The sequence below is a fragment of the Protopterus annectens genome, chromosome 3.part1 (assembly GCF_019279795.1).
Source record: "Protopterus annectens isolate FY-2018-M chromosome 3.part1, PAN1.0, whole genome shotgun sequence".
Taxonomy (NCBI): Eukaryota; Metazoa; Chordata; order Ceratodontiformes; family Protopteridae; genus Protopterus; species Protopterus annectens.
Window position 1 is genome coordinate 1,300,614,157 of NC_056732.1, and position 14,945 is coordinate 1,300,629,101.

The window sequence follows — 14,945 nt, forward strand, 5'->3', positions numbered from 1 at the left end:
GGCATGGTGTCTTGAGAGGGAGACTGAGGAACCTGTTTTTTGGTTTTCATGGCTGCTTTAGATTTAGTGAAGGCTTTAATGGAGAAGGAGGAAGGCCTGAAGACCCCTTGGGAAATGGCAGGCCTGTCTAAATTCTGAGTTTCCCCGCCAGGAGTGGCGTCGGGATCTGTAGTAGGAATGGGGGCCGAGGAGCCTGCGACCTCAGGTACTGAAGACACCGGTAATGCATGGTCATCGGTACTCAGGGGCTGCGTAGGCACCTCACTGAGTACCGGAGAACCGGTAGTTGGCCTTAGCGTGGTTTCAGTAGGTGATGCGGACCTCGTATGTCAGTCCTTATCTTTGCGTTTTTTGCTCAAAACTGGAGTCGGAGTATCCGACGACATAATATAATTAAATTTTTTGCCAAAAAAGTGAAGGGCGAACTCCGCCCAACCCTTAATAGTGCGCTTATTGAATCTAGCACAAAAACGGCAGGCCGAGACGTCGTGGTCTGGGCCTAAGCAAGGTATACAGAAAGAGTGGAAATCCTTATGCGGTATTTGCTTCCCACATGAAATGCAATTATTAACTTTGTCTGACATCGGTCTGAGGCAAGAAAAGTTTCCCCAATGGGGTACTTAGCTTTCAAGAAGACTTCGGCTGAAATACTTTCGTAAATCTCAGGAGCTGGCCGACCGGCACTTGCGAACTGCTTCTGCTTCGGGCACCGCGCGGCAAGAAAGACTGAAGAAAATGGCATCGGCTGCCTCTTTTATACCCCTGCCACACTGACGTCAGGGAAGAAGTGACGACAACGGACGCCGGACCTAGACTTTGGAATTCGGCCGACCGAGGACTCGCCTGACGGCAGGATAACCCATCTGTTATGACTGCAGCTGTATGCACGATGAACATCTGTGCAGCTATCTACTACTACTGTCTGCTATGACAACTGACGCAGATCTTTATATCAGGTTCCAAAGGAAAACAAAGACAAACTGCTGCTGCCAGAATTCTGTCCTTCAGCTGATCATGGAATGAGATTACATCTAGTCACCCGACTCTGCACAGTTCACATTCAGAACTCTGTTAAAATTCTGTTGCAGCATTTTTAACACAAGCAACTTTTACAAATACATTTTAATACAAGCATCTGTACAAATTAATGTGACAGTCAAATGACATAAAATTATTTACAAAAATTCAGCCAGCCATGCTGGCATATGCCACATGAACTGTCCTCCTGGTACAGCTGGCAAAATCTCACATTGTCACATCTCATCCAACCCCCTTTGAAGACTCAAGCTAGTTTTTCCTAGTGACCCTGGAAAAACATTGCTCGAGAGAAATGGGCCTGTCGGGGAACACATCAACCTACATCCTGTCTTGAGAAACCATCTGCATTGACATTGCTGTAATCTGGACTGGCTAACACAGGGGGTACTCCTGAAGCCCCTTTAAGCTTTTGGAATGCCTGATCACAGGCTACGGTCCACATTACCTTATCTGGCCTGTTTTTCCTTGTCAGGTCTGTGAGGGGATCAGCTACTGGACTATAATTGGGAATGAACTTTCTATAATACCCCGCTGTCCCCAAAAATGCCCTCACCTGCTTTTTGATAACAGGGGCAGGCCACGCCTGAACAGATTCATTTTGGCAGGTTCTGGCCTAATCTTACCACTCCCCACTCTATGCCCCAGAAAGGAGACCTCTCCCATACCCACCTGACACTTACGGGGCTTAATGGTCAACCCTGCCCTCTGCAGTCTGTCCAGGACCTCCCTGACATGCTGAGGCTTCATTATAACATAGTACAATTTGTGCCCCTGTCTCCTGCCTATCAGGTTTACCATATAATTAAGCCAGCACCTCGAGTAGTTCCAATACATAAGATTTATTATATAAGAACTAGACCGGTTTCAGCTATTCAAGCTTTCATCAGTAGTTGAAAAACACAAAAACAAAGCTGCCCCTTATATATCCATAAGCAAGCTATGACATCACTTCCTGTCAAGGAAGAAAAAAACAATGATTATTTTACAATTAATGATGGTAAAGTTTTATGGCATATATAAATCACATACAATATGTGTGCATAGATTTAAGTTGTCCATCAGAGGCTATACCAAACCATCCAATATGTAAATTAATAAAAAATAAAAAATAAGAATATAAGATAAAGCATTACCTTAATGTTATGGAGTGGATGAGTTTTGTGTAAAGATGGAGAGAATGAACACATGAAGCGTAGTCAGTGATGTTGATATCCATAATAAATAAGAATTCCACTATGATCAAAAATCTGGTTCGATGAGAAAAAAAGTACAGTTTTGTACCTACCATAAATGTAGATGTTCGAGGATTCCATTGCTGCAGTCCTGACTATTGGGTATAGTCCGCGTCCAGTCGGCCCGAATACCAGAGTATAAGGCTGACGTCGGTCAGGGCGCATTAGACTGACGTCAGTACGTCAGGGTACTAATGCGCATGACCGACGTCATATCCTCAGTCTTTTCTTGCCCCAGATGTCAGAAGACCCTAAAAAGACAAGTCCCCAAAAAACCTGCACCAAAAACATGTACAATATATACAACAATATATACAAAAACATAAGCATGTAAACTCACCTACACAACCACCCCTAAATACAGAGGGGAAGGAGGGAGGGTAAATTGGACTGCAGCAATGGAATCCTCGAACATCTACATTTATGGTAGGTACAAAACTGTACTATGTTCTTCGTCTTCCATTGCTGCAGTCCTGACTATTGGGTAGAATCCCAAAGCAGAGGTAAGGGAGGCTGGCAAATTATAAAGAAGTAGGAGCTGACAACATGCCTTGTAAAACAGCTGTGGCAAAACCAGCCCTAGACTTAGAGTAGATAGGAAGGTGGTAATGCTTAGAGAAAGTATGCACTGAACTCCAAGTAGCTGCTTCCAAAATATCCTTAGTTGCCACCCCCCTTAGAAATGCTGTTGAAGTGGCAGTAGCCCTAGTGGAATGAGGCCTAATCCCAGCTGGAATCTCCTTGCCATGATGGGAATAACAAAATGCAATGCAAAAGCCAATCCACCTAGAAATAGTTTGTTTTGACACAGGCTTGCCCTGAGAACTCAAAGCAAAAGAAACAAACAACTGCTGAGACTGCCTAAAATCCTTAGTCCTGCTTAAATAATAACGCAATTGCCTGTGTACATCTAAAGTGTGCAAAATCTTTTCCCCTTTATTTTGAGGGTCTGCAAAAAATGTAGGCAAATGAATAGTTTGGTTTAAAGCCACACTAGAAACCACCTTAGGCATAAAAGAAGGATTAGTACGTAAAGATACCCTATCCTTATGGAAAATCAAAAGGGCTCTACTGCCATAAGGGCCTGCAACTCAGACACCCTTCTTGCAGAAGTAATAGCCAGCAGAAAAGCAGTCTTCCATGACAAGTATTTCAATTCAGCAGTAGCTGCAGGCTCAAAAGGTTGTAGAGTAAGTTTTTCCAACACAAAATTGAGATCCCAAGCAGGAGTAGGAGCGCTACGTGGGGTCTTATATTCTTTGCCCTCTAAGAAACTGCTTGAACAAAGGATGCGAAAACAAAGGTGGGTCACAATCATAGTGAGCTGAAATTGCTGCAGCATGAATCTTTATGGAAGAGAAGGACAAACCTTTGTCCAATAATTCAGTAAGATATTGAAGAGCCACACTCAAATTAGGCTCAGAAATCTCCAAATTCTTTGCTGTACTCCAAAATAAAAATCTCTTCCATTTTTCTGCATACACTTTCCTTGTACTAGGTCTTCTAGCTTCCATAATCACATTTAAAACTTGTTGAGGAAGTTGAGACCTGCTGTGTTTCAACACAGAATATGCCAAGCTGTTAGATGAAGAGAGTGTAGCTTGACATTGAGCAGATGACCGTCCTTCTGAGATAACAGATGAGGAATCAGAGGTAAAGGCCATGGAGGCTTCTTTACCAGACTCCGTAGTAGAGGGTACCAGTGTTGCCGAGGCCAATCTGGAGCTATCAAAATCATCCTTGGCCTGTCTTGTCTGACCTTTAACAGTACCTTTGGAAGAAGAGGTAGAGGCGGAAAGGCATACACATGAAGGTTTTTCCAACTGAAAGACAGAGCATCCACTTTCCAAGCCGTGTGATGAAACCCCTTTGTGCAATACTTTGGCAGCTGGTGGTTTAGTGGAGAAGCGAACAGATCTATGTCTGGAGTTCCCCATGACACTGTCAGTTTCTGAAATACATGAAGATCCAGTTTCCACTCGTGGGGATCCATGATTTGTCTGCTTAACACATCTGCTAAGGAGTTCTGTGCTCCTGGCAGAAACCTTGCCTGAAGAGTTAGTTGCAGGCTTAGCAGTCTCCCATAAAATCATTGCTTGCCTGCATAGAGGATAAGAATGTGTTCCCCTTGCTTGTTGATGTACCACATGACAGTTGTGTTGTCTGTTAGAATCAACACCTGCCCTGGAAGAAGTAACTCCTTGAAAGCCATTAATGCAAACTGGACTGCTAACATCTCCTTTATGTTGATATGTAGATGCTGTAGTCTGGCAGGCCACTTGTCTTGTATCCACTTTCCATTTAGATGAGCTCCCCAAGCAATGTCCGAGGCATCTGTCGTTAAGATCTGACTTGCCTCTGGCCGGGTCACAGAGTCCCTTGTTTAGGTGACATTCCTGAGCCCACCACAAGAATTCTTTTGAAGGCAAGGTATTATTTGAATGACAGTGTCCAAATCCTGGCAGTGCTGTGTCCATACATTTTGAGATACCATTGTAACTTCCTCATATGCAGTTTGGCATTGGGAAGCACCAGAATACAAGATGCCATGAACCCTAATGCTTGAAGGACTGTCCTTGCAGTCAGCACGGACTGATGAGATAGTTGATGGAAGTAAAGTGACAGACTCTTTTGTTTGTCCGGGGTTAAAAAGGCCATCTGGGCTGCTGTATTCAGTCTCACACCCAGAAAGCACATGTCTTGAGAGGGTACTAGACTGGACTTTATTTCGTTCACAGAATACCCTAGGCATCTTAGCACTGCGATAACATATTCCAGGTGCTGTAGAAGAACTTCCCTTTCTTGAGCCAGAATCAGGCAGTCGTCCAAGTAAGGATAGATTTGAATTCCTTGAAGCCTGAAGTAAGCTATCACTGGAGCCAGAACCTTTGTGAACACTCTGGGCAGTAGATAAGCCAAAGGGCAATGCAGAGAACTGATAATGAGAATTTCCAGTTCGAAACGCAGATATTTCCTGCAACTTAGCCTTATAGGCACATGAAGGTAAGCTTCTTTGAGATCTAAAGTTACCATCCAGTGATTTTTGCCCAGCAGAGGTAAAAGCTGTTGTAACGTCAACATCTTGAACTTGGGAATGTCCAGGTAAGTGTTGAGGATAGATAAATCCAAAATTGGTCTCCACATGTTTCCCTTCTTTGGTACAAGGAACAGGCGAGAATAAAATCCTAGGCCCCTTTCTGATACAGGGACTGGCTGAATGGCCCCTATGTGAAGTAACTGTAAAACTTGCTTGTGAGCCTCTTTTCTTTGTTGAGGAGGAACGTCTGGCATGCCTTTGAAAGGGGGCATTGTATGGAAATAAAATCTGTAACCGTGGTGAATGATATCCAACACCCATTTGTCTTGAGTAATTAAATCCCAATTTTCTTTGAAAAGAGACAGTCTTCCTCCCAAAGGAGCTGTCAAACGTGAATCTGCTGGCAGCTGAAAAGACAGGTCATTGGGTCTGTTTACGAAAGGACTGACCCCTGCCCTCACCAGAAGTCTGAGCAGGTGAACTCCCTGTTCTAGGCCTAAAAGAACCTTGAGCCCTGCCCCTACCACGTCTAGACCTACCCCTAGACTGAGAATCATAAGCAGGATAAGTCCACCCCTTAGCAGGCCAATTCCTACTAAACTTCGGTGGCTGCACCTGCAAAAAATCTTTAACAGTTTGCATAGACTTAGCTTTGTCCTCCATTTTCTTTAAAACTGCTTCCACAGGCGAACCAAACAACACATCAGACTGTAAAGGAGCATCCAAAATCCTTGTCTTAACATGCTCAGCTAAATTCTGATCCTTCAACCAGGCATGCCTGCGAAGAACAGAACTGGTAGCAGCCACCCTCGAGGAGGCCTGTACAGCATCAAAACCACATTGCAAAGAATGCTTACCCACTTGTTCAGACACATGAACCAAATCCAGCAACTCTTTACACTCAATACCTTCCGCCAAAGCATCCACCTTAGATTTCAATTGTGAAAGGAGATAATTCTGATATTTTAGCATGTGAAACTGACAATTCAAAGCTCTCATGGCTAGAGTGGAAGAAGTATACACTTTCTTTCCCCACCTATCCAAAGCCCTTGCCTCTTTATCAGTGGGAACAGGATTTTTAACCACAGAAGCCTTTACACCCTTAGGCCCTTGAGAAATAGTTTCTGGGTCCGCCCTAGGACTCTTAAACAAATATTTATGAGCTTCGGGCACCCTATAATACCTATCAGGCTTAACAGGAGCAGGAGGCAAAGAGTCAGGGTTCAGGGAAGCCTCTGCAAAAACATCTTCCACCACATTCAACACAGGAGGAATAGCTAAAGGCCTATGCTGGGGTAAAAACAAGAACTCCCTAAGCCTTTTCCTGGAGTCAGAGTAATCCTGGCCTTCCCATTTAAAGTGCTCCCTCATGGAATGCAAAGTCTCTGAAAATGAGAAATCCTCAGGTGGAGAAGCTGTAGGAGTGGAATCATCCACATCAGAATCAGAATAAGTAGGATACTCCTGTATATCTTCCACAGAAGATTCTGAAGCCTCTGAACACTGTTCAAAACTATCAAACTCCGGTTCCACCCTAGGCCTCTTATCAGGCGGGGGCATAGAACCCTAATCATAGTAATCAAATCTTCTGCCATTTTAAGCATATGTTTCTTAGGTACAGAACCCGAAATGCTAGGAGAAGCCCCCACTGAAGCTGAAGTAGGCCTACCTCTCAAAGAAGTTTTGGCAACAGAAGGAGAGGCCCTAACTACCTTGGGAAGAGAGGGAAGAACAGTCACCTGAGAAGCCCCTCAGCCTGGCCTACCTCCTGAGAAGGCACATCCTGTAAGAGTATAGTTTCTGCCTGGGACTCCATGGAAACTCCTGGCAAAACCTCCGGCTCCACTGAGCCTTCTAAAGAACCGGCGTCCGGGACTGCCGGTTCCTCAACCCTAGGCTTCACTGTTTTATCCTTGCGCTTCTTGGAGGCGGCGTCGGAGCATCCAACGGCATTTTATAATTGCAACGCTTCCCAAACACTAACCTGGCACAGTCTAACCTCCTCTTAATAGTGCGTTTGTTAAACCTAGCACAAGAGCGGCAACCAACAACGTCGTGCTCAGGCCCTAAACAAGGTATACACAAGGTATGATAATCCCTATGAGGTATCTGTTTCCCACAAGAAATACAGTTATTCACTTTTTCTGACATCCGGTAAAATACTGAGGCAAGAAAAAACCAAAATGTTCCCCAACGGGGTACTTAGCCAACTCTGTTTCGGTCTGAAACTCCGGTTTCGGAATATTTCAGTACGCCAACCTGCACTCGCAAAACTGCTTCTGCATCGGACCATGCGGCAAAAAAGACTGAGGATATGACGTCGGTCATGCGCATTAGTACCCTGACGTACTGACGTCAGTCTAATGCGCCCTGACCGACGTCAGCCTTATACTCTGGTATTCGGGCCGACTGGACGCGGACTATACCCAATAGTCAGGACTGCAGCAATGGAAGACGAAGAACATCTAATAATGACAAGTGCATGAAAAATTAATAAAAAATTCTTTACATTTTGTCATTGAGCCCTGGTGGGAAAAGCCCACCCAATTTAATTATCCATATTTTCTCTTTATTAAGGATCTCATGCCATCCTGTTTTGAATGCCCTATTTCCAATGATATTATCAATAATGCAGAAAGAGAATTTGGCCGTAGGGTGCTTTGTAGTGTGTCTATATAAAGCATTTGTTGATCTGCAGTTCCTGATATCCCCCAAATGTTCTGATATCCTTATGCGGAATTGTCTGGATGTTTGGCCTACATAGAAAGCCTGGCATGTACAAGTAGCCAAATAAATAATCCAGTCAGAACTGCAGTTCCCAAAAATTGTCATATCATGTACCTGGCCAGTATTCTTGCTTGTAAAACTTTTAGTTTTGAATATATAATCACAAAAACTACAGTGGCCACAGGGATATGTGCCCACTAAGTTGTCTCCTGTTAAGGTTCTCTGTATAGCAGTGTTGTCATGCATAATATTCCTTTTATAATGAGAAAAATAGGAACCCAATGTTTTGCCCTTCCTATAAGAGAAATAACAACGTTCTCCTAGATAGCCCTCCAAAAGAGGGTGGGATGTGAGTATACTCCAATGTGTGTTGATAATGTTGATGAGATTGTGACTATTCCTTCCGTATGTGGTGATAAATCTACATATGTCAGGATTGTTGGATCTAGCTTTGTTCTTATAGATTAGTAAAGACTCCCTGGGTAGTGTTGTGCTCCATTGTGCAGCAGAACTGATGGCATCCCGGTGGTATCCTCTATCCAAGAATCTTTTAGTCAGATCCTCATGATGTCTGTTTAGATCCTGTTCAGAGGAACATATTCTTTTGATTCTCAGAAACTGAGATTTTGGAATGTTCTTGATAATGTGCTTCGGATGGAGACTGTTGGCATGTAGTAATGTGTTGTATTGTGGAAACTTACGATGAACAGATGTTTTGAGTGTATGATCCGGTTGTCGTTGTAAATAGACATCCAGAAAATGAATGTCATTCAAATTATATTCCACGGTGAATTCAGTCCCCCACATATTTCCATTGAGATGTTCCATGAATTCTTGGAGATATACCGGACCTCCTTTCCATACAAGCCAACAGTCATCCAGATATCTCCTCCAGATGTCGATTTCGGGTAGATACACATTATGCAATTCATCATAAATTATATGTTCTTCAATATAACCCATGTACAGGTCTGCATATATAGGTGCAAAAGAGGCCCCCATGGCCGTACCTTGTATCTGCCAATAGCAGTCTTGTTGAAAATAAAATACATTTTTAGTTAGGACATGCTCAGCCATACATACAAGTAATGTGTTCATTCCAGGGGGATAAATGTTGACTTTGTTTAACCAGAATTCCAGGGCCATCAGTCCTGCCCAATGTGGAATACTGGTATACAGTGATTTCACATCCAAGGTGCATAGAAGCCAACCAGGTTCAAGTTGTGTATTGGAGACAATTTGTAAGAATTCCGTTGTATCCTGAATCCTGGCTCTGATACAGGATAATAATGGTTTCAGTTTTTCAGTCAAAAACATGGACAGGGGCTCCGTCAAGGATCCAATCCCAGATACAATCGGTCTTCCTGGTGGTTTATCGATGGATTTATGAATTTTAGGCAATAGATAATGGTATTGTTTAGCAGGATCCTTAACCATGAGATGTTTTTTGGTATTGGTAGAAATAATCCCAGTATCAACTGCTTCTTGTAAAAACTGATCAATTTCTTGTTTGAAGGTGGGTGTAGGGTCCGTACTCATTTTCATGTAATGATGATGGTTGGACAATTGTCCATTAGCCTCATCCCGATAATAATCGACATCCATGACAACGACTGCACCCCCTTTATCAGCAGAGAGTATAACTATATCCCTGTTGTTTTTAAGTTTTGTTAAAGCAAGTTGTTCACTGTAAGATATATTATTTCTTATATTGTCTGATCTATTGGAATGAAAATGTAAATCTTTCATAACCGCCTGTTGAAATACTGCAACGTGTTTATCCATAGGGGGGTTAAAGGTGGATTTGTGGAATCTAAATTCAGTAGATCTTTGAGAAATATTAGGGTTATCCTGTTGTTTGAAAAATAAATGTAAATTAATTTTTCTACAAAACTCTAATATGTCAGTAACATGTGAGCTTTCGTCAATGAAAAAAACAGGAATAAAACCCAAGCCTTTATTCAATATAGAATATTCCTCTGATGACAAATTGTATTTTGATATATTTAACACATTTTGGTTAGATTCCACTATTTCACTACTGACTGAAAGAGTTCCTCTAGACTTTTGACCCCGATGCTTTCTCCCTCCCCTGTGTGTCCTGCCCCTAAAGGGCTGACCATACTTCTTCCTCTTTTATTATGTGGTGATTCACCCATACCAGTTGATTCATTATCTGTTGTGGAGGACTCCTCACCAAAAGTGTTACTAGAAGATCCTGATTTTTTAAGAATTGATCTCGGTCTTTTCTTACGCACAAAGGTGAAACTTTTGGTCCCTTGGGCAAATCTCACACCTTTATGGGATTCAAATTGTCTACCCTTACTGTAATCCTCTTTGTCCCTAGCAAACTTATGTAATTTTTTGGATTTGAGATTATTTTCCAATGTGGTCAGTTCTTTGGATAGTTTGTTCAGACTACTTTGAAATTGTGAATGATTTTCATATTGTTTTAAATTGTTACATGTTTTTTCAACATCCAGAGTATTGGCATGAACTGTCCTTTCATAAAAGGATGCCAGTACATTGACTAATGCCATAGCGCAGGAGTGTCCAACCCGCGGCCCTTAGAGCTCTTCTATGCGGCCCGTGACCCTTAAATTTAATTTTAATTTAACTTTTTTTCCGTGTGTTTACACGTCCGCGTACTTTTTCTGTTCTGCGCATGCGCCAACTTTCTTTTTTTCACTTTTTTTCATACCAGCGTCTTTCCACTGGTATGCGCATGCGCGAAAACACCGTTCGGGCGGTTTTTATACTGGATTAAGAAAAGCTGAAGCGAGATCGCGGAGAGAGGAGATCACATGTACGATATATGAAGAACAGAAGAAAGAGATGACTAGCAATGCAGAAATGAAGGTATTGTACTAGCAATTTGGCTCTATCAGTAAACCAAATCAGTGTCATAGATAGGACGATAGAGAGAGGTTGTAAGAAGCTTTTTAGGAACTTATAAACTTAAAGGACAACTATGACCTTACACAAAATTTACACACAAAATGCTTACAAAATGATTGTTACACCGATCTGTATAAAACGCATTCTGAGTGTAATAGACAGAGGTTATTATATCTGTTTTTCATCACATATTCCATACTTGCACACACGCATGTACATGCATGCAAACACACACACACACACACACACACACACACCAAGATGGTTGACCACATTAACTTTTCAAGGTTAAAATTCAGGGGGAAGTTTTGGGCCTGTTCTGTTTTAAGGACTAATGTAATGGGGCAATAATTGAAATGATATACCAAACTGTCAGTTTGGTTAAACAGTTTATTAATTAACTTATTAACATATTTATAAATTACTGACAAATCTGTTCAAAGCAAGTGTTAAACTATGTTGTAAAATCACAGCAATTTGGAAAGTACCCAGTAATGAAGTGGCGTATGCCTTGATGTAGTAATGTAAGTATGCAAACAGCAGTCTTTTTGCAGAGTCTGCATTTTCATACAGCTAAATTCACATTCCAGGGTCAGTACCATCTTTGCAGCTGAAGCTATAGTCTGGTAAGGAGCGGGAAGTAGTGACCAGAGTTTATTATTTCGTTGTGTACACACCAACTACACTACTACATAGCAAATGTAAGTGAAGTATTTTGACACTGTGTCTGCTCCCTTAGTTTACAAATGCTTCAGAATGTTGTACTATTCAGCTCAGGTTATTCACACATTTGAACATAGACACTCGCACAGGCTTCAAACAAAGGCTTCTTTATGCTTGTTTCTGTATGTACGTGTTAGGGCTACTGTAACAGTATTGCAAACAGAGGTGTTAATGGAAGAAAGCGTATGAATCATTAGTCATTTAGAAATAAGTTAATTTACTGCACCTTCAGGAAAAGTGAAAGTTGTCTGCTGGACTTTGAAGAATTTGCCTAGCTGTTAAGTAACCGGTTTATCTGTGTATTAAAAGTAACCAGTTTATCTGTGTATTAAATTAGCATTACTACAGTGTTACCACAATGGCTTTGCATAAATGTTTCACAAGGGAACGAAGGTTGAGCTTTGTAAAAACTTTTTGTTAACACGTTTAGGTTGGGATACAATTGTTATTCATGCTAATGGGTGGGTTCTGTTCCCTAGAGTGCTATAGTAACAGCCATGGACAGATTGCTTAAATAAGAAGCTAGAACAGGGAAAACATGCTGTGATTTTTAGTTTGCACATCAGTGTTGTTAGAAATGAACATTTTCTGTATGGGTGCTTTCATTCAAGGGTAAACCATGATGCACTGGCTAGGCATAATGAATAATATCTTTCCAAGAAATAGCAGTGTTTGACATATCTGAGTGAAATTAAATGACAATGTTGTGCAAAGAGGCACTGGTCTCATACTTGTGCATATTCCAATGATAGAAAATATCTAAGAACAAACATTGTATCCATCACTTTCAAAAATTAGATTCTTGGTATAAGCAAGGAATTAAGAATTGCTTTGAAATGGACTGAAGAAAAGTATTATGCACCCTGTAGTAGTAAGTAATAGCACTGTGATAATGCTGTGAGTCCTGAAGTGTTTAGTTTTTAGATGAGTAACTCATCCAAAGATTTGTCACTGGGTGTGAAGTTTTTTATAAACTTGAATTCATGGTTCGGGTAAGTGCTGGTATTAACTGTGATCTTATGCTGTCATACTACTAGCATACATTTTTATATAGCTATAGAACTGGTAACCTCTGTGAAATCATTGACACATATATTGATGGCACTGTATTTAATAGGTCACAAAATATGCCACTGGGGCTCTGATTTAAGCAATGTACTGAGTTGAGGGGTGGACAGACCTTACATTAAGAGGTGTCATGTATATGATTTATTTTCTGGTATACTACATCAGCCAGTGCTTCCTGTGCAGTATTTTGGACTGGTGGTGAAGGTCTTCACTGTCTACCAACAGAAAATACAATTACAACACCTACAAAAAAACTTGAAAGTTGCTTAAACAGATGGCTGTGATGGGGCCCGCTTAAAAGCGAGGCATGCTCCTCAAAATGTATGACATGAGGCTTGATTACTGCTGCGGTCCTTTCCATAGAGTGGCATTTAGCTGCAAATCAGTGTGTGCACCCTGTTACCACCTACCTGCTTATTTATTGTTCAAATTCACCTACAATACAGCCACACTAGTCTGCATAAACCTGGGGTTTTTTTTTTTTTTGCTCTTCAGTTAATGTGAGACCTTTTTTTTTTTTTTTTTTTTTTGGTCCTCACTTGCCGTTTGCCCCGAGACCATTTCTGTTGACTCAATGCGGCCCTTGCAACTGAAAAGGTTGGACACCCCTGCCATAGCGGCTTCTTGCTGTGCTATTTGCCAATCCCTGATTAATATTTCGTCCGGTGCACCAACAAGTGGCTGAATTTTTGATCTCAATCCTCTAGGTGAGATCTTTTGAGTCTGATAAGCCTTAAATAGCTTATGGTGCCAAATGTTGGTTCTTAATGTTTTAATTTGTTTACCTAGCTGATTAAATTGTGACACACAACCGTCAACTGGATCCAATATGGGTAAATCAGTGGTATTCGAGGAACTGGTACCAATACCGAATACTTTGAGGTCATCCTTGTCCGCACAAAGGCTGGATAGTAATTTCCCAAGGTCCATGACTATGAGTTGTTGTGTAGAAAAAATGTTTAGCTAGGTATATGAAACAATTCAAATTGGTGAAAGAGAAAATGGTAGTCTGAACAAAACACCAATACACTGTTTGAAACACTTAAAAAAATTATAAACTGTGTGATGGATTTACTCAAGGGTACCAAAAGGTTCTGTATAAGATAAATACTCAAGGAATCAGGACAACCAGATGTAGTTTCTAAAGCAGACTTATATAGTCACACTGCCTCAAGAGATTCATGCATTATATAAAGTAAGGATCTCAACATTTAACAGGCAAATATGTCTAGATGGTGAGTGATTCTATTGTAGCAATGTAACTGCAAAAAATTCAATGATGTGGATTCCACATCAGTTGAGATATTAATGTGATTAGATGTATCTCCATCAGGATATTATTAGAGCCTAGACAATGTATTACTTCCATGAGAGAGTTGTATCTAAGTAAGTTGTTATTAATATGCTTATATCAAATATATATATACATGCACAATAGAGTAAGCATGAGAAGATGTTCAATCAAAACAACATCAACATATAGTGTTGTTAGAAACAAACTTAATCTATGCCTAAAGCAAATATATAAAAATTGCAATAAGCTCACTTATAGTTGTAACCCTGATAAATTAGGCAACATTAATATCAAAATTATTATTGTTAATGTTGGTATGGTCAAAGGTTAATACATGGTCATGAGATTATACCATACATAGGGACAAAAGCCCAACATAATATGCTTGCGTTAGATCCCTCAATATAGTTGTATATGGTAATAGAAAATCATAACCTAATGCCATACCACAATATAATTATATCAGAATCTGCCTCAACCATGCTATGTAACTTAAATATAATACTAGAGAACCACCATTCCTATATATATGTCTGTCTATATTGATTTCAATAGTTTCTTATCAATATCCAGAAAAATCTGAAAACATACATAAATATGGTGAGGACAAAAATTGTAGTTCCCAATGAAAAATCACTTCACATGACAAAAAAACCAATCCAAATAATCTTACAAAAACTGCTACAAAAAGCGTAGTGTCCGAATGAAAATATTCGGTTAATATTATTCCTGTAAGCCCAATGTTCCTATCTTAAGCCATCGAAAAAGGGGAATAATATGTCCAATAATATAGATGCTGTACATATAATAGTTATTCAAGCATAATAATGCACGTAGAATTAAACCACTGTGGAAATCCAAATTGCGACCAAACTGTCCCAAAGTAGTTATAAACCAAGGATTCGAACAGTTTTCCTGATAATTCAGA

The 14,945-nt window shown here is 40.7% G+C and overlaps 1 protein-coding gene across 1 annotated transcript in view; it reads right to left on the minus strand.

Annotated features, from left to right (window-relative positions):
* CIBAR1 (CBY1 interacting BAR domain containing 1) overlaps positions 1–14,945 on the minus strand; it is a 1,541,282-nt gene that overhangs the window by 1,434,610 nt on the left and 91,727 nt on the right. The gene's annotated exons all lie outside the window — the stretch shown is intronic.